Source organism: Lactuca sativa, chromosome 8 (assembly GCF_002870075.4).
Source record: "Lactuca sativa cultivar Salinas chromosome 8, Lsat_Salinas_v11, whole genome shotgun sequence".
Classification (NCBI taxonomy): Eukaryota; Viridiplantae; Streptophyta; class Magnoliopsida; order Asterales; family Asteraceae; genus Lactuca; species Lactuca sativa.
Window position 1 is genome coordinate 307,772,254 of NC_056630.2, and position 20,960 is coordinate 307,793,213.

A 20,960-nucleotide genomic window follows, 5' to 3' on the forward strand; every position below is an offset into this window, starting at 1 on the left:
TCCAGTTTTTATTGGTATGACCTTTCCTCTTCTTACCCTTTCTTGTCCAATGGCTAGGACGCGAGCACTAGTAGGAGTGGAGGTTATACGTTTTTCCTTCATTCCTGCTTCAACTACCTACAGAAGGTTTATGCAATTGAGCCAAGGTGGTCTCACTGTTGTTCAAATGATAGGTCAAAATAAACTGATAATAACAACTAGGTAAGGATTTTAGGAATTTTTGAATAGCCAACTCTTCATCATAATGCACATTCAGCCTAGCAAGGTGCTCCATCTAATGTTGCATTCTTTGCACGTGGCCACAAACAATTTCTCCCTCCTCCATCTTGCACGCCAAGAGGGACTTGACCACTTCATATTTTTCTTGACGATATTGCTTATAGTACTTTTCCATAAGGTCCTTGTTCATCTCGTAGGGCCAATAATCCTCATAAAACCTTTGTAGCTTAGGTGTCATGGTGGCTACCATGATGCAAGCAACTTTTCTTGTATCATCGTAGTGCTTCTGGTAGGAGGCGTATTCTTCAGGAGTAGCTTTTCCTTCTTCGACTTCAGTGAGTTCTTTTTCGAGAACATACTCTTTGTTCTCAAATCTAAGGGTCATCTTAATGTTTCACGTCCAATCATTGTAATTGGAACCATCCAATATGACTTTGGAGAAGATAGAGAGCAAGGAGAAGGTGTGGTGGTTGAAGGAGGAGGAGGCAAAAGCATCAGTTGGAGTAGACATCTATAAAAGGAAGGTAGTTTTAGTTAGATAAGAATAATCCTTAATATGGAAGTCCAAAATATAATATTAAGGCTAGGATCCAACTATATAATTCACAACTTAGAAAAGGGATGTCATAATCTAATTGTGTATTTTATAAAGGTAGGTAAACGACGATTTACCAATTCCACCAATAGAAAATGAAATTTAAAAGAAATTAAGTTAAGTGAAATTCCTAGGTCTTTTGAGATTCATTGAAACTATTCAATGGCATGTTTAATCTTAGATTATGTTCTTCTATTTATGACTAGGATACCGAGGATCACAAACAAGATGTGAATAACCATCAACAATGATAATTTATGAGATACCCATTACAAATCTTTATTAGTCCCTATTAGTGTGTTGGTTAACTACACACGCTCCACTAACGACTTATAAAGTGTAATGTGCTATTTCATGGTTTAGCATACAAATTTATATTTTGTTAAAGTAACTAGATTTGGGATTTTAATAAAAAGAAGGTTCTAGTACTTTGTAATATCATTATACTTTTAATGAGAATTAATGTCATATCAAGTCCGTTTTGCTAAAGACCCTACACCAATCAAGGAAGTGGTGGGTGAGAGTGGACACCCATTCAACTACCATTTTAAAGGTTGTTTCCTTATACTCTTTATAGATCGGCTTCGTGAATGAGGCGTACTAGCGACTTAACTGACTTCGTCTTATACACATAATATATTAACAATTAATAATATTATATATGAGTTGTATTTTAAACTTTTCAAAATACTAGGTTTATTCTATTTAAAATTTCGAAATTAATAAACAATTAATTTAAACTAGAAAAGATTCCCCCGTGTTGAGGGGGGTAGAAGGTATTGATTTGTGAAGTACTATGCTAAATTGCATACTAATAGGAGGTCATAGATTAACCATATGAACTTTTTTGTAAAAATAACTTAACTTAAAGTAAAATAAATAAATTGTTAATTCTTTTATCTCAACCTTCAATTCTCTTTTGTGCCACCACATCAAAAGGATGTGCGTAGGAATGAAAATAGTAATAGAGCATCAAATTAAGGGAGTTCCCCCTGTAGTTCAGACCATTTTTATAGAACTGGATTCAACACCTCATTTGTTGAATTATTGCTGCTTCTTGGAGATGGACATGGTGCATTATGGTGAAGATGCCCTCTTAATTTCCTCCTCAAATTTGAATTTTTGAACTTTATTGGTGCATCAGGTTTACATGTAGTTCCGGGGTAGTGGACTTGATAACCTGACCATAAGCAAAAAAGAAAGAAGTCATGTGAAAGTAGGATGTCATAATTGGTGGATACTTAAACTATGTAAGCCTTATTTGGTACAGTAACAAACTTGGTCCAAAATTAACTGAACAATTAGTAAATAGAATAAAAAATGGAGAAATACAGATAACATGAACTACAAAGTAGGTTACCTTAAAATTTGAAGAAAATCCATAGCCAACAAAAGGGAACTTAAATGATGGTATATACCTCTCTCCCAATAGGAAATCCAGGAGCCATAAGTCATACAACAACACCAAGAATCAAATATCCTCCTTTTGTTGTCTGGGCACAACTGGAGCATGCAGCCTATCCCCCAACATAAGATTCCCACCTACACTAGAAGGCATTAAAACATGAACAACACGGATATCACAATATAAGCAGAAAGATAATCGTGTCATGCTATAAAAACCTAAAAATGCATGTTGATAGATGTGTATGGTGTAGCCAATTATTGTCTTCTAGGCATTCGATTAACCCCTAAAGTAGTTTTCCATCATGATAGATTCAAATTGATAAATATGACCGTCAATGTGTGTTTTGGTTGGGTATTGTGTGGAAGTCTGTGGGCGTACACAACTAATAACTCTAGAAACGTAAAGAAAAAATATCAAATATGGGTAATAATGGTCAATTCACTCTCTAATTATTATAAAAGATGTAAAAACCAATCCTTATAGAACACCCGAAAACCATTCCACAAGTGAAGACCCGACCTGGTTAGAATATGATCAACTTATTCACTTAATTGTTATAATTTGAATGGAGAAATGAATTCTTTTGAAGATAAGAATCTTATTTTTCCAAAAACATGGCTGATACATGATGCTTGGGTTGTCTCTAGGCTGGCTGATACCCCAAACTTGTGACCAATGAGTTTTTTTTCTTCTTAGAAAGAGTTGAAAGTATTCCTTCTTGAAACTTCCTTCATGCAAACCACTACTAAAGCATCGCCAATATACCTGTAATTATAAATTCACTAAAAGTTTAATTGCACCACACAATCATAAAGAAGATGATTAAACTTAATTGTTATCAATTTTGAATCATCAGTAAGATGCATCCAGTATTATAGTATGCACAAATGGCACAGTTGGATATTTTTCATGCAATTTACAGAAGATGCGTGACATCATTATGGAATAAAAATGGGAACATAAGGGCTACAAACCAAAATACTATATGAATTGAAACATTTTGATGACTTGCCACCCCTTGATGATAGTTCCATAATACTATCAAATTGTGTAACATTTATTACTTGTGATGTGGGATGTTTATAGTTGAAAGCTTTGGTAGTTGTAGATGAAGTTGAGGCAACCCAATATTTGACTTTGTGAACCTTGAGTAAAGCTGCTTATTTGGTTTACATGTTCAGATAAAGAAATGAATGAATTTTCTCTGGTTCATTCCCATCAAAATTAGACCCATCAACATAATTCACGATTTTATAGATCGATTGATTAAATTAGGCAAAAAAAAAGGGAAATTTTCAATAACCTTTTAGAAGGCGAGCTAATGAGATAAATCATCATAATTCATATTGTAGCTTCGAAAGAGTAGATCAAAATTGGCAAATGGGAATTCAAATTTAGCAGCTTAATTTTGGGTTTTAGTATAAGTGTCTAAATATCAGAGAAAAATCGATATGGAAATATTCAAGCGATCCGTTCAATGTGAAATTTGTTGATATCGATTTCAAAATAATCGAAGAAAAAAAAAATTATCAATAACGATTTTCATTCCGACTTACAGTGCGATTTCAGGTCCGATTGAGCAACAGAGATCAACTCTTATGTCGGCACCGTAACCTTGGGCAACTGCACTCATATTTTTTTGTTCTCGTGACTAGACAGCAACATAGACGAATCGATTAGTCCTCTATGATACATGTTTTTCAACTTGAAACACGATGAATGTAACGACGTAATTTTCAAAACATTTTTTTTTCATTTTTAAATCATGCTTCCAATCACATTAAAATCACAAAACATAATGTATCACTGTGTCATAACAAAAACATGTCCCAAGATCTCAATATCATGAACTCTATAAGTGTGTACGGATCATGTCGGTGCCTTCTCGCGATCCTCGCTCGTACCTGAAACACATAACATAACAACTGTAACCATAAATGCTTAGTGAGTTCCGCAAAATACCACATACGCCACATACGCCTTTCCAGGCCATGACTGTATAGGATCTTCCGATCCATATGTATCAGGGGACTTCCGTCCCAAATCCCGATTGACCTTCCGGTCCTACCCATATCGACCTTCCGGTCCGTACCCTCTTGACCTTCCCGTCCATATCATACGTAACATACATAGCACATACATAAATATCATCTTGACCTTCCGGTCCTTATCATACATAACATACGTGGCACATACATATCACATAACTGTATATAGCACATACATCATAGCATTCAAGACCTTCCGGTCACACATAGGTACCCTTCCAGGTATAATATAGTGAGAAGACTCACCTCAATGATGTCGGATAAACTCTTGTGCTCAACGTCCCAACCTAGCCTCCTCCTATTATTCAAATAACATTCCCGATCAATACTCTCTCATGATCTCTTCTCTACAAACTGGGTAGAAGGCCATTCTACCCTTCCCTAAACTCTCCTGAATCAATCTTGACCAGAACCCTAAGGTCAACAAAAGTCAACGGTCAACTTTGACCCGACTCGTCGAGTGCACATGGGCGAGTCGGCAAGTCCATGCAGGTCCTCTGAATCCTCTCAGCCTCTCATGGCTCGTCGAGTCATCCTTACACTCGACGAGTTACACTTGTCACGAATCGTGGGGAAACCCCGACTCGACTCGTCGAGTCCACTTATGGACTCGTCGAGTTGCTCCCATAACCACTCTCAAATGACCTTCTGAGGTCAGATCTGCTTTACTAAACTATAGATCTGGCCTCCTAGTGCTCAAAGGTCACGTAAAGGTGCAACCTTTACGTGCATGCAACCCACAACAAGCCATAAATGGAGAAATAACTCTAAAAATGGCAACCTAGTCTCCAATCCTCCATAAACAAGCATAAAGCAGAATGGGAAAGGTTCTCTGGACCTCCATGGGTCCAGATCTGAGGTCTAACCCAAAAAGGGACCATATACTCAAACTTTCAAGCCTTAAAAGGTTTAAAGAAAACCCTAAATCATAGATTTTAACCCACAATTGAAGGGAAGTTCGATTTGATACCTCAATAGTGTAGATCTAAACTAGAAAACCTTAGATCCGCAGCCCCCTTGACCTCATCTTGTTGGAACCACTTTTCTTTTGCTAAAACACACAAGAATTTGTGAGTTAGCCTTCTTCAAGCACCACAAACACACACTCTCTCTCTAGGGTTTCTCAGGGGTGAAGTGGCCGCAATGGAGGCTATAAAGGCCTTTAAATAGGGCGCAAGCCCCGAGAATTAGGGTTTTCACTTAACAGCGCGGACTCACCGAGTCCATCCATCGACTCGCCGAGTCCTTCATTAAATCAGACCAGAAATGCGTGATCCCACTCGGCGAGTCTGAGCACCAACCCGCCGAGTTCCTCTCTAAAATTCAATATGAATACTCAAAATACGATACCTGGGAATCCGAATGTTACAATTCTCCCCACTAGAATCATACTTTGCCCTCGAAGTCCTGCTCGACAAACAAATCTGGATGTTGCTCCCGCATCTCCAACTCTAGCTCCCAGGTCAGCTCGGACCCTTTCCGATGTTGCCACTAGACCTGCACCAGTGACACCTCCTTGTTCCTCAGAACCTTGATCTTCCGATCCCGGATCGTGATTGGTCTCTCAGCATAATTCAGGCTTGTATCTACCTGAATATCCTCCAGCGATACCACTGCCGACTCGTCGGCTATACACTCAACTCCGTAGGTAGCTCCAACCGATATGCTACCTTGCCCACCCTCGCGGTCACCCTGAATGGACCGATGTACCAGGGCCCCAGCTTGCCCCTCTTGCTGAATCAGATCACTTCTTTCCAAGGGGATACTTTCAGGAGTACAAAGTCCCCCACCTGGAACTCCAGCTCGGATCGTCGGCGATCTGCATAACTCTTCTGATGAATCGGAGTTGTCAGTAACCTCTGTCTAACCTGCTGAATATGCTGTCTTCTGAAGCACTATCTCAGTACTACCCATCACACACTGCCCTACCTCTCCCCAACAAATGGGAAACCGACACCTCCTCCCATACAACAGCTCGAAGGGAGGCATACCAATACTAGAATGGTGGCTGTTGTTGTAGGAAAACTCATCCAACGGCAGATATGTGTCCCAACTTCCTCCGAAGTCCAATACACATGCTCAGACAATGTCCTCGAGTTTCTGAATCGTCCGCTCACTCTGTCCATCCGTCTGTGGGTGGTAGGCGGTACCGAAATGCAACCTCGTACCCAACTCCTCGTGGAACTTCTTCCAGAACCTAGAAGTGAAACATACATCCCGATCTGACTCAATAGAGATTGGTACCCTATGACACGATACCACCTCCCTCACGTACAACTCTGCTAACCTCTCGGCAGAAGAGCTCTCCCTGATAGAAAGAAAATGTGCGCCCTTTGCCAGCCAGTCGACGATCACCCAAATTGCATCGACACCCCTCGCGGTCCTCGGCAATTTGGTGATGAAATCCATGGAAATCTGTTCCCACTTCCACTGGGGAACCTCAAGCGGCTGCAACTTGCCATGCGGACATTGGTGCTTGGCCTTAACCTTGCGACATGTCAAGCACCTCTCAACAAACCACGCGATATCCCTCTTCATACAGGGCACCAATAATCTCTCTTCAGGTCCAAAAACAACTTCGTGGCCCCGGGATGGATCGAGAACCTCGATCTATGTGCCTCCTCCATCAGAATGGTACGTGCCCCGCCTGCATACGACACCCAAATCCGACCTTGAAAGGTCAACAGCCCTCGACTATCGGTAACAAACTCAGGTACCTGTCCAATCACCTGCTCCTTCTTGTGGTTATTCGGTTTCACGGCCTCAGCTTGGGCCTCCTGAATGCTGTCTAACACCGGAGTCATCTCTATCAATCTCATATAAGTGCCTCGAATCGGGGCACTCTCCGCCCTTCGGCTCAGCGCATCAGCTACAACATTAGCTTTGCCTAGGTGGTATAGGATCTCACAATCGTAATCCTTTACAACGTCCAACCATCTCCTCTGACGCATATTCAGATTGGGCTGATCCATCAAATACTTCAAACTCTTGTGGCCCATATATATGGTACACCGAACCCCATACAAATACTGACACAAGATCTTGAGGGCGAACACCACTGCCCCCAACTCCATATCGTGGGTGGGATACCTCGTCTCATGAGCCTTCAACTGCCTCGATGCATATGCTATCACATGCCCCCTATGCATGAGTACTGCACCCAACCCTGGTATCGACGTGTCACAATATACCACAAAATCCTCCATCCCTTCCAGGAGGGCTAACACAGGGGCTTCGCATAACTTCTGGCGAAGTGTGTCAAACGAGTTCTGTTGCTCCGGACCCCATAAAAAAACAACACCCTTTCGGGTCAACCTCGTGAGAGGCACGACAATCTTGGAGAAATCTCGGATAAATCTCCGATAGTATGTCACACCCCGAAACCTAAGGCGGAAACGTTCCGGGGTAGAGGACATCATGTATATCACAACCAATGTACATAGTAAGCATAGTAAACACAAAACAATACATTACATAGAGTTATTACATTTGTTTGAAATCAAAATGTTACAAGTGTCATACATATATACATCATATGAACAAAAGCAAAGATGAGTCTTCCAAACGCTTCGTCTTCTCCAAAGGATGGCGGTGTACCTGTCTAATGCTGACCTGAGAATACAAGTAGTTTGAAAATCAGGATAAAGCTGGTGAGTTCATAAGTGATTTAGTTTTGAAAAGAATGAGTTCCCTTTTGTTTTCTGAAAAGTTCTTATCCAAGAAAATTCCATATTTTCTTATAAAAACAGTTTGGTGATCATTCATTACCCGATTCGATTATGAGTAGTTATGTTATCCCAGGAAAATCCTATATTTTCCTATTAGTTTAGTTTTCCATTCGTTACACCTTTTGTTTACGAGATGTTATGTTCTTCCAGGAAAATCCCATATTTTCCTAATGTTACGGTTAGTTTTAGTTAGGATTTCGAGGTGCTAGTATCTACCATACTTATAGTATTAGTTACGTATTCTGATATCTTAGTTATCCTACGTTCGAATATCGATTATCTACTATACTTAGTTGTATTTTCGAATATTTGGATACACTCAGAAACGTACATTACAGTATTTTCGATGTTCTGGTGATTTCCAAAAGAGTACATTAGATGTATTTTCGAAACTCTGTCGACATCCAAAGGCGTATGTTTTCGAAACTCAGTCAATGTCCATAGGCGTACTTTCGAATTAATTTCGAAACTCTGGTGACACCCAAGGCATACACTAACAGTATATTCAAAGTCATGGCGTCATCCAAAGGCGTGCTTTCGTATTCGTATTCGTATTCGTATTCGTATTAGTATTCCTATTCGTATTCGTATTCGTATTCGTATTCGTATTCGTATTAGTATTCCTATTCCTATTCGTATTTGTTCTGTTCTTAGGTGTACTTTCGTGTTATTATCTGGTTCTAACTGTGTATTATTATCCCTTCACTCTCGTATCAACGGGGAGTAGTAAAGTTCTAAGTTTAATGTTATTAGTCCTGCACTCTCGTATCTATGGGGAGTTATATCAAGAACATTTTAATACTTTATGATTCATGCTTTTAACAATAATGATATGGAACAATTCATTTGTGAAATATAAAATATAACATTTTAAAATGAGTTTCACAAATAACATAAAGGTTTACTCTGCAAGTTGAACGTTTGGTTAATACAGTTTTCCATGTTAAAAGCATACGAAATATGAAATGAATGAAGTAAAATCATAAGTTTGAGTACAAGATTTCCTTGTACTTTTTCTTGTATTCCCCCCCTGAAAACATTGAAAAACATTGAAAAAGGGTAGGGGTATGAACTCACCGATTTAAGAATGTGCCTGACTGGAAGCTAAACGTTAGTTCGGGGCTTGAACGCATGTGAGGTTCCTATGTAATATGAAATGATACACAATTGTATCTAATTAGACTTTGAATCACTAATTAGATAAGATTATACACTCCAAGACGCGAAAACACTTCAAAATAAGTGTTTGGAGTGACCCGGGTGACATCTAAGGACGTATAAGGCTTGGATATGGAGTTTACTCCTCAAGAGTAAACTCATAAGAGGGTTTATGGCCCTAATGACCCTTTCCCCCATGAATTTATGGCTGTAAACTCATGGTGGGGTGTCCTATGATGCTAAATGGCCTCATTTCACTTGGGGATTAATGCTAGACTTGGTTTTGAGGCTTTGGAAAAGGGTTTAACTCACATATGGACCATTTATTGGAGTTTATGGCAGTAAACTAGGAGTTTATGGCCGTAAACTCCCCCACACTAAATCCTTTGATGTTTTGGGGGTTCTAGGTCATTACAATGCACATAGGAAGATTCTAGGGTTGATTCCATGGCTTAGGAAGTGTTTGGGACTTTAATTGACCTTGGAAAAGTAGTTTACGGTCTATGAAGATGTTCTTGGGATTTTACTACCTTAAACACATGAGTTTAAAACCGTAAACTCATGTTTGCCCAAGATTCATGGGTTTTGGTGGTTGAAAGTTAAGCATTCTAAGTTCTAGACCCATTTCTAATCCATACAAGGTGTTAAGGGCACTTTAACACCCATAGAATGAGTTTAAGGTCTAAGGAGATGAGTTTACGGTCTAAGAATGTTCTTGGACTGTAAACTCAAGCTTGTCCCATTTTTGTAAGTTTTGGTTCATTTCTTGAAGGATTATAGGGTTCTATACTCTCATGGAAGCTTGTTGGAGGTGTTTAGGGGCAAACTAACACCTTAAATTGAGTTTACTCCCCATGAATAGGTGTTTATGGTCCAAGCATATGCTTACGCCGTAAAATCATGTTCATGCCCTAATTGAAGAGATCAAGGTGTTCTAAGTCCATGCAAACAAGTCCTTAGGTCATATCTAGGCTCCAAATGAGGTTTGGAAGGGTTTTAAGGCTCAACCCCCCCCCCCCCCCTTCACATGTGTTCACAGCCTAAGGAGGTTCTAGGACCGTAAACACATTTTTATGGTCCTATTCCTCATATTTTTCACGAATTTGAAGGCCAAATGTGATATACTAAGAGCTAGGATAGTTACCTTGATGATTTGGAGCTTGTTTTGGATGATTTTGCCTTGATTTCGATTTCTAGAGAGAGAAAGTAGAGAGAGTAGAGAGAGAGTGGAAAAGCTTCAAATGAGGCTCTCTCAACTTTATATATGCTCAAGGTTTAGGACATGGTGGAATTCTACCCGATACTGCTGATAAGCGGGGCTTTTGGTCGTACCCGATTTAATTGTTTTATAACTTGACGGAATAAATTATTATTTTTCTAAATAATAACTTGGGGCATTTCCACGAGTTTCTAATGCGTTTAAACAATTATTAAGTCATAAACAAACTCAAAATGACTTAATTTAGAAACAAAACGAAAATAATTTAAGACGACAAATTTTTAACGACGGAATGGGTTACAACGATGGGACGAACTTCGGGTTGTCACATAGTAGCCGGCCAATCCCAGAAAACTCCTGATCATGGTGGGTGATCTCGGCACCTCCCACCTTATAACCGCCTCAATCTTGGCTAGATCGACCAAAATCCCATCATGGTTGACGACATGCCCCAAGAAATGGACCTCTCGTAACCAGAACTCACACTTGGAGAATTTGGCGTAAAGCCTCTCCGTCCTCAATACTCCAAGAATCTCTCTCAGATGCTCCTCGTGTTGCTCTAATACACCAATATATCGTCGATGAACACGATCACCGAATGATCTAGCATTGATCTACACACCCTGTTCATGAGATCCATGAACGCTGCTGGTGCATTGGTGAGCCCGAAAGGCATCACCACGAACTCGTAATGCCCATAACGAGTCCTGAACGCCGTCTTCTGGATATCCTCATCACGCACTCCCATCTGGTGATATCGAGACCTCAGATCAATCTTGGAAAACCAAGATGCTCCCTGCAACTGATCGAACAAATCGTCGATCCTCGGTAATGGATAACGGTTCTTGACCGTCAACTTGCTCAACTCCCGGTAGTCAATACACATCCGGTGTGAACCATCCTTTTTCTTGACAAAAAGGATCAGTGCTCCCCATGGCAAGCTACTCAGTCGAATAAACCCCTTCCCCAGCAACTCCTGAAGTTGCGCGGATAACTCCCGTATCTCTGGCGGCGCAAGGCAATAAGGCGCCTTGGTGATAGGCGCTTCCCCCGGAACCAAATCAATGCGGAACTCTACCCGCCTCTCGGGAGGCACACCCAGCAACTCCTCGGGAAAAACATTCGGGAACTCAAGCACTATCAGAACATCATCCACCGAACTTGGCCCCTCAGCAGCCCCTCGTGTATCCATCACATAGACTACAAACCCACAGCAGCCCTGCTGTAAACTCTGTCTCGCTTTGGCAGCTGAACAAACTGCTGACTCAGAACGAGTACCCTCACCGTACACCGTAAGTACTCCCCCACTAGGGTCTCGTATCGACACCATCTGTCGCTTGCAGTCTATAACAACCCCAAATCGGCTCAGCCAATCCATGACCACTATGACACACACGTCCCCCATCGCTATCGGGACCAGATCTATCGGAAACTCAATGCCGAAGATCTCGAGTACACATCCTCGTATCACCTCCGTAGCATACACCGCTCGCTCATCAGCTATGGAAACTCGTAGAGGTCGACTTAATGCCTCCCGTCTGCTACTAATGTTCCGACTAAACGCTATCGACACAAATGATCGACTCGCACCCGAGTCAAATAACACTAAGGCAGGTACAGAATTCACAAGAAAATTACCTACGCATATCATCATATAAGCACAATATCTCCACTCAGCATAAAATAAATAAGAATGCATACCAGCCACTACATCAAGCGCTACGCGAACCTCCTCCGCTGTCAACTGGAAAGCTCCCCCGCGAGCCTTCGGTGCCTCGGCCTTCATTGGCCGAACCTCGGTAACCCTAGCAGCAGGTGCTGATCCCTGATGTAACTGCGGGCACTCGGCCTTCCGATGGCCAGTCTGGTTGCAATTAAAGCAAACCATAAATCCCTTGGGGTAATCCTTGGCAATATGCTCCTCCTTGCCACATTTGTAGCAAGCACACGATCGACAAACCCCATCATGTCCCTTGCCGCACTTTCCGCAAGTGCGGCCCTTCTGGCCTCCAGATCTCGTATCAGTGGACTTGGACCGCTTGGCTGCCGGCTGAGACTGTGTCGGCCGCTGATCCATCCTCTGAGACTCGACCTCCTCCCTGGCGTGAGCCTCCAACTCAATCTCCCTCTTCCGGGCATTTTCCTGGAGCTCAGCAAATGTCCGATAAGTCGAGTTCGACACGAACTCTTGAATGTCTCTCCTTAAAACGCCCAAATACTGACTCATACGTGCCTGCTCAAAAGACACCTGCTCAGAGCAGAACATCGCCCTCTCATGAAACTTCCTGGTAACCACAGTAACAGAATCAGTCCCCTGCTTGAGGGTCAAGAACTCCTAAACCAACCGTTCCCTATCCACCGGGGGAACATACTCATCTCTGAACATGGTGGTGAACCTCTCCCAGGTCACCGCTGAAACCTCTGCAAGAGTGAAGCTCGCCGTCACAAACTTCCACCAGTCCTTCGCTCCCAAGCGAAGCTGGTTCAGCGTGAACCGAACCCTCAGATGCTCCGGACATGAACACGTGTAGAAGCATCCCTCAATATCAGTAATCCATCTCATCACAGCGATCGGATCCTGCGTCCCATCAAACTCGGGTGGCTTCGTGTTGCTGAACTCCCGAAACAACAACGAGTCACCTCCCTGAGGCCTGGCAGCAGCCACAGCTGCGGTAGCTGCAGCAGCCGCAACCTCAGTCACCGCGGCATACCGCTCATCGAAAGTCTCAATCAGTGTGGTCTTGATAGACCCAAACATCTCTGGAATCTCGGCTCGGATTGATGCTGCCACCTCATTGTGGATCATCTGACGAAGCTCCTCGTCACTCATGCCGCTCGCCTCAGGTCTGTGGCGTGTCCCAACCATGATGTCTCTGAAATACAACATAATAATATCAGAGACTTGCTCGAGCATACTCGCACTTGATAACTCAACCCCACTTGTTCCTTAGTACCCAAAGGATTCTTACTTAGAGTGTGCACTGCTCCGGTGTCTTTAGTAGTACGGGCCCTATACTACCGTCCACACCGCATCAGTATTCACCCTAAGTCCTCCTCCTTGGATCCCAGATCACAAGTACTCTATATCTTACTGGCATAGGCTACCCTTCGGCATACCTCTCATCAGCTCCTCACTGCTACCTATTCGCTCTCAAGCATCACATAGTAGCAAAATCCTTCCTAGGCTAAGGCATCACAAAATCAGGCCACTCTAGTCCTAATATGAATACCTAGCCAACTCTAACATGCATATCATATCATAACATATCTCATGACACATAATGTAAGGGTATTTTGGGAAATCACCGTTCGGGTGCTGGCTGATTGTACACACTGCTCCTTTCTGTCTTTCTCAAAACCTTTTACTCTTTTAGAAAAATTGCTTATTTTATGAAAAACTTTCTCAATTCCTCAGTTTGAGTTCAAATTCATCCGAAGATGCACCTGAATCCCTCAAACCAAGGCTCTGATACCAACTTGTAACGACGTAATCTTCAAAACAATTTTTTCATTTTTAAATCATACTTCCAATCACATGAAAATCACAAAACACAATGTATCACTGTGTCATAACAAAAACATGTCCCAAGATCTTAGTATCATGAACTCTATTAGTGTGTACGGATCATGTCGGCGCCTTCCCGCGATCCTCGATCGTACCTGAAACACATAACATAATAACTGTAAGCATAAATGCTTAGCCAGTTCCCCAAAATACCACATACGCCGCATACGCCTTTCCAGGCCATGACTCTATAGGATCTTCCGATCCGTGTGTCTCATGGCACATCCGTCCAAAATCCCGGTTGACCTTCCGGTTCTACCCATATCGACCTTCTGGTCCGTACCCTATTGACCTTCTGGTCCATATCATACGTAACATACATAGCACATACATAAATATCATCTTGACCTTCCGGTCCTTATCATACATAACATACATGGCACATAAATATCACATAACTGCATATGGCACATGCATCATAGCATTCAAGACCTTCCGGTCACACATGGGTACCCTTCCAGGTACAGTATAGTGAGAAGACTCACCTCAAAGAATTCGGATAAACTCTTATGCTCAACGACCCGACCTAGCCTCCTCTTATTATTCAAATAACATTCATGATCAATAATCTCTCATGATCTCTTCTCTACAAACTAGGTAGAAGGCCATTCTACCCTTCCATGAACTCTCCTAAATCAGTCTTAACCAGAACCCTAAGGTCAACGAAAGTCAACGGTCAACTTTGACCCGACTTGTCGAGTGCACATGGGTGACTCGGCGAGTCCATGCGGGTCCTCTGAATCCTTTCAGCCTCTCATGGCTCGTCGAGTCATCCTTACACTCGACAAGTTACACCTGTCACGAATCGTGGGGCAACCCCGACTCGACTCGTCGAGTCCACTTATGGACTCGTCGAGTTGCTCCCATAACCACTCTCAAATGACCTTCTGAGGTCAGATTTGCTTTACTAAACTATAGATCTGGCCTCCTAGTGCTCAAAGGTCACGTAAAGGTGCAACCTTTACGTGCATGCAACCCACAACAAGCCATAAATGGAGAAATAACTTTAAAAATGGCAACCTAGTCTCCAATCCTCCATAAACAAGCATAAAGCAGAATGGGAAAGGTTCTCTAGACCTCCATGGGTCCAGATCTGAGGTCTAACCCAAAAAGGGACCATATACTCAACCTTTCAAGCCTTAAAAGGTTTATAGAAAACCCTAAATCATAGATTTTAACCCACAACAGAAGGGAAGTTCGATTTGAAACCTCAATAGTGTAGATATGAACTAGAAAACCTTAGATTCGCAACCCCCTTGACATCCTCTTGTTGGAACCACTTTTCTTTGGCTAAAACACACAGGAAATGGTGAGTTAGCCTTCTTCAAGCACCACAAACACACTCTTTCTCTCTCTTTCTCTCTGTATCTCTCTCTCTAGGGTTTCTCAGGGGTGAAGTGGCCACAATGGAGGCTATAAAGGCCTTTAAATTGGGCGCAAGCCCCGAGAATTAGGGTTTTCACTTAACAGCGCAGACTCGCCGAGTCCATCCATCGACTCGACGATTCCTTCATTAAATCGGACCAGAAATGTGCGATCCCACTCGGCGAGTTTGAGCGCCTACTCGCCGAGTTCCTCTCTAACATTCAATATGAATACTCAAAATAGGATACCTGGGAATCCGGATGTTACAATGAAATCGAAAAAAAAAGACGAAGAATGAATAGAATGGAATAAGAATTCAATCTTTATAATCAAATTAAAAAAAATTCAGGTAAACAATAAACGTATCTGATCAATTTGACACCTATCATAATGTAATTGGACAACCGAGTCTAGGAAGCGGTGGTTCTGCTTATAGCACCACATAGAAAAGACACTGAAAAATGAAAAAACAAATCCTCCAATGAGACACTGCAACAAAAGGTATAGTTAAAGGACCATTTGTGCCATCCCTTAGCAAAGAAAATTCCTCCAATGAGACACTGCAACAAAAGGTATAGTTAAAGGACCATTTTGTCATCCCTTAGCAAATTTACTGTAGCTAAGAATGGAGAATTTTAATATATATATATATATATATATATATATATATATATATATATATATATATATATATATATATAATTTAAAAATAAACCAAATGATTTAATATTTATCTATTAATTAATATTTAATTAAATATTTTAAATCAATTAAGGATTAACTAATTAAATTAATCAAATAATTTAATCCTCATCCTTACCCTCTAAATTTTCAAAAATAGTGGGTATATGATTTATCCAATTTTATAATTATCCATTTTAATCAAATTAAACTAACAATTATAAAAAAAAAAAAAAAAAAAAAAAGTAGGAAATCCTAACCACAAGGCAATTTTCGAAATTTGGGGAGGAATGTTAGGGTTTTAAAGCCATAAACCTAATTTTGAAATTCAAGTGGATGGGCTAGGGTTTCGAAAAACCCTAACCCTAGTCGAAATTTTAAGCCTTTTAGGGTTTAATTTTTATAAACCTTAATTTGATCAAATCCAACAATTATTGAAAATTCAATTGAAAAAAAATCAAAACGCTTTGATACACTAATGACATTTAGGTAAAACAAGTAAACTTAAAACCCTTAAGTTCACATGCAACCTAAAAGGATCTATGTTTTCACTATTGAACCTATAACTATGAACATCAAATAAGAAACCCTAAGAACCTTAGGTAATTTAAAAAATAGTAAATTAGGGTTTAGGATTACATATATTAATTGTTATTGTAGTAAATAACAATGATTCCTTTTTTAATATCTCTTGGAAGCAAGCACCATAAGTGTCGTGCCTCTAATGGAATCACAACCAAACTAGCAAGAAAATGAATTAGGAGAGAGGAGAGGGGGGCTTGAAATTTCATCTATCTCTCTAGAATATGAAGTGGCCGAAATTTAGAGGTCGTAGGGTCCCTTATATAGTGGTAAAAGGAAGCCTTGGATAACCCTAATTGGAATATAATAATAATAATAATAATAATAATAATAATAATAATAATAATAATAATAATAATAATATTTCAAATTGGTAATTATCCAACTCTTTATTTATCCACAAGGAATATTCTAAAAACCCTAGAATATACCCTCCAAAACCATCTACCCTTAACCTAGAAGGTTCTGGAACATTTCGTTCAACTATTGAACAATTACACTTTAGACCATGCACTTTTAATTAATTCTTTTAGTCCCTAAATTAATCCCAATTAATTTTTGATTAATTATGAATTAAATAATATTGTTCTAATTAATATATTATTTTCATAATACATTAATAAACTTTTTATAGTAATTTATAATCATATAATAAACTAATTTCTCTCTCTCTCACTCTAAAAATCATCATGTCCAATTGCTAGGTTTGAGGGCAACCCAAAAGGACTGTACTACTATCAATTCAAGTTGTAACACCCTATTTATTTATTAGATAAATAAATAAATTAATGAACGAATATTAGCCCTAAAATAAATAATTGAAAGTTTTGGGGGTTAAAAAGTTATAATTGAAAGTTTAGAGGCTTAAATGGTAAATTTCGGACTTAATTTGTAAAGAGGGTTGAAGGTCGGGGATAAAAAGGTAATTGTTGGATTTGCTTTGCAAAAGATTCTCAAGTGGAGGGCTATTTGGTAAGTTTTGGACCCAAAATGAAAGGAAATTATGGAATTAGGGGCTAAAGGGTAAATGTTGGATTTAATTTGAAGAAAATTTTGTGGAGGAGGAACTGGACGAGGAAAAAAGGAGTTAAGTGTGGAATGAGACGGGGGCTTATAACCCGTCATTGTCGTACGTTACTAAGCCTAACCCTAATGGAATCAGCCGCCACCCTACTCCTATCTCCAGTCACCGCCACCACAATGACGAGTTCAACCACCATTCCTTTCCCGCAACTTTGCCGTCAAGCACCACCACCTCAGCCGCTTCTGTTCACATTGTGAACCACAGAGAGAGAGGGAGAACCGCACAAGCTGGAGATGGAAACGCAGACGCCGATGCATGGGTCGTGATCGGTCAGAGTGTTGAGTCGTTGTACCGTTTCCATGAAGATAGAACCACCACAGTCAGACATCGCGACTATCCTTCCCATCGACGTCAGTTGCTTCCGTTGCCGTCAACGAAGACCAAGCAGGGCCTTTTCTGCCATAGTTGTTGCTACCATTAATGTCGTCCCCTAAGCTTGAATACCAGCCGTGGTGCGTGTTCCAGCTCGAGTATGGGTCTGTGTTTCAGTGGTTAGTGTGTGTTTGTTGGCCGGTGACCAAGAAGAACCACCATGGCGGCCAGCCATGGTGGCTGTCGTCGATGATGCCGCTGTTGTTGTTGCCATATGGCACCAGGTGGGTGGCTGGGGTCTTTTGTGAACAAATAGTATGTTGGGTCTGGTTTCAATGGGCCGGAAAACTAAAAACAGTCACCACCACCACCACCGTGAGGTGGTGGCTGCCGCCACGTGCCACCGCCATGGGTGGCTGGGGTCTTTTGTGATTGAGTTTGGATAAGTCAGAACTCGGGTCAGTTTTCCTGCTAGTGTTTGGGTTATTAAGGATCATATATGATGGGTTTTGGTCATAAGATATCCTATGTGCTCATACAAACCCTAATGCTTGGATCTAGGTTTCTCTATTGTACATGCTTTGAATCCAAGACTATAAACCCTAATTCTAGTATATGGAAATCGATATTAACATATAATTAGGTTTAAGATATTACCTTGATTGTTATGTAGCAATAACAATCCCAATTCCTCCTTGAATTGGCTTTGGAAGGCTTAGAGTCACAAGTGTCACTCCTCTAATGGCTTACAAACACCATAAGCAAGAGGATGAAGAGGAGAGAGGATGGAGGCTGCCAAAACCATGTGAAAACCCTAGCAAGATGCTTATCCACGTTTTTGGTCCTTAAGGGATCTATATATAGTGAGGCAATTAGGGTTATCTAACAAGGAAACCCTAATTTGGATGCTTAAGCCCTAAGCAACCCATGGAGCCTTTTTCCATAAGGCCTTGGACGATTTCATATGGGCTTCCCCCATAGAATTCGTCCACCTTATAATAAAAGGCAATCCATGGCCCAAATTGCAATTATCTTATAATTACAATTCCAGTCCCTTAAGTTTAATTAATCTCTTTTAGTCACAAAACTAATTACCAATTAATTATTGACTAATATTAATTAAACAATATGATTTCTCCTTTAATATATTATTCCCATAATATATTAATAAATCATATTTAATCCTTTCTCTCCATAATTCATCCTATCAAGTTGCTTTGGTGAAGGCAACCCAAAAGGACCATGCACCATCGGGTCAAGTACATACCAAAATAGTTATGGACTTAGACACTAATCCAACAGTCTCCCACTTGGATAAGTCTAATAACTATTATGCGTATGACTTCAGATCCTGATCTGCAATCGTAGCTTTCCAAAGCCGCTGTCAACTCTGATCCTATCAGATACGCGTGTCCTTAAATAAGGGATCATATATTCCTCCATTCTAGATATCATATGAGATATGATTTCAAATCATTCTCTTTGTACTATATCTCGATTCCCGATTTATGACGACTGACTAATTGAACAAATCAAATTAGCCCTAGCCCGGCCGACATTTACGTTTGTCATCACAAAATCATCGAGGGGCCCAAAGATATCGCTTTTATCCTACTTTGGATAAAAGGAACGGATAAACTTTGATACAATGCTTGCTTGCACTCACTCACCGAATTACACACAATAATATGTTTTATAACACCAAGTTACTAGTGCGTTTACATATTATCAATGTGCAACCGATTTGCAAGATACAACTCACACATCTCGGTTTCAAGAATATAAGATTTTATCGTCTCACCAATCACTCGTGATACAATTCATGGAGTGATCCAAGTGAGCATGGGTTTAATCCAATGCTCAAATCATATTCATAAGCACTCATGAACGTTGCGGTAAACATTTGCTTATGTCTAATACACTTTAGACAATCCACACACCAATTCACGACAGTCTTCATTCATACCTACTTCCAACATATGAATGACTGTTGCCCGTTCGAATAATTCGATTATTCTTAATAAATTCAATTATTCTGGAAGTCAAAACATGCAAATGTGAAACATATGGTCTCAAACCTTTGAGTATAAATAAAACTCCTTTTATTTATCACCATATCGATTACTCATTATTTGTCGTTTCGGGTAATCAACTTCTTACTTGAATTATTACACTTGTCCCATGCTCCTAGCATGCACACAATGTTTACCTATGGTTCTTACTTTGCGAAATAGACCAAATTGAGCACATTTGCAATCATTCTCATTTCACAACTCCAAATCCTTTTTCATAAGTGTGAGAATATCAAATTCTTGTTACTTATAAAATATGCTAGATTCTAACATTCTATGCAATGATCCTTTCGTAATGTCACTGCACCAAAGTCACAAAGACTATTTCCAATGATATTACAAAGTCTTCTATCGGAGATTGTTACAAGACAATTCCTTAGATATGATGTCTCTCACTCAAAGTACATTCCTTTGAACATCCATTTGCATAAAAGTTTCTAATCTAGTCATAAATTTTTCAATATTCAATTCCCAATATGGACACGCTTCCATCTTTTCCATATGACAACTCATTCTTAATAGAATCTTATCTATTCATAATAATGTCGATATGGTCCATCCAATATGGAAACATTTCCATATTTTCCAATACTATACTTCCAACTACTCACAAGCGACCAATCCTCGTCGAACTTTGGATTGTCCTTTGATAGTTGTTTAATTATTTTAGTCAAAACCAATTCTAGTCCCTTTTCCCTCTAAATTCGCTCGACATTTGGAAAATTTTAGAATGGTCAAACATTAAAGCATTTGCAATCGATCCTATACCCAAAGCGTATGGGACACGACGCGTAATGTTTTATTTGCTATGTTCTCAAAATTCGAATTGTGAAGAGGAATGTCGTAATCATAATTGAAATTTTAAGAACACACTATGTACCTTTGACTAAAAATATTAACATTTGTCAACCTAAGCCTTTATAT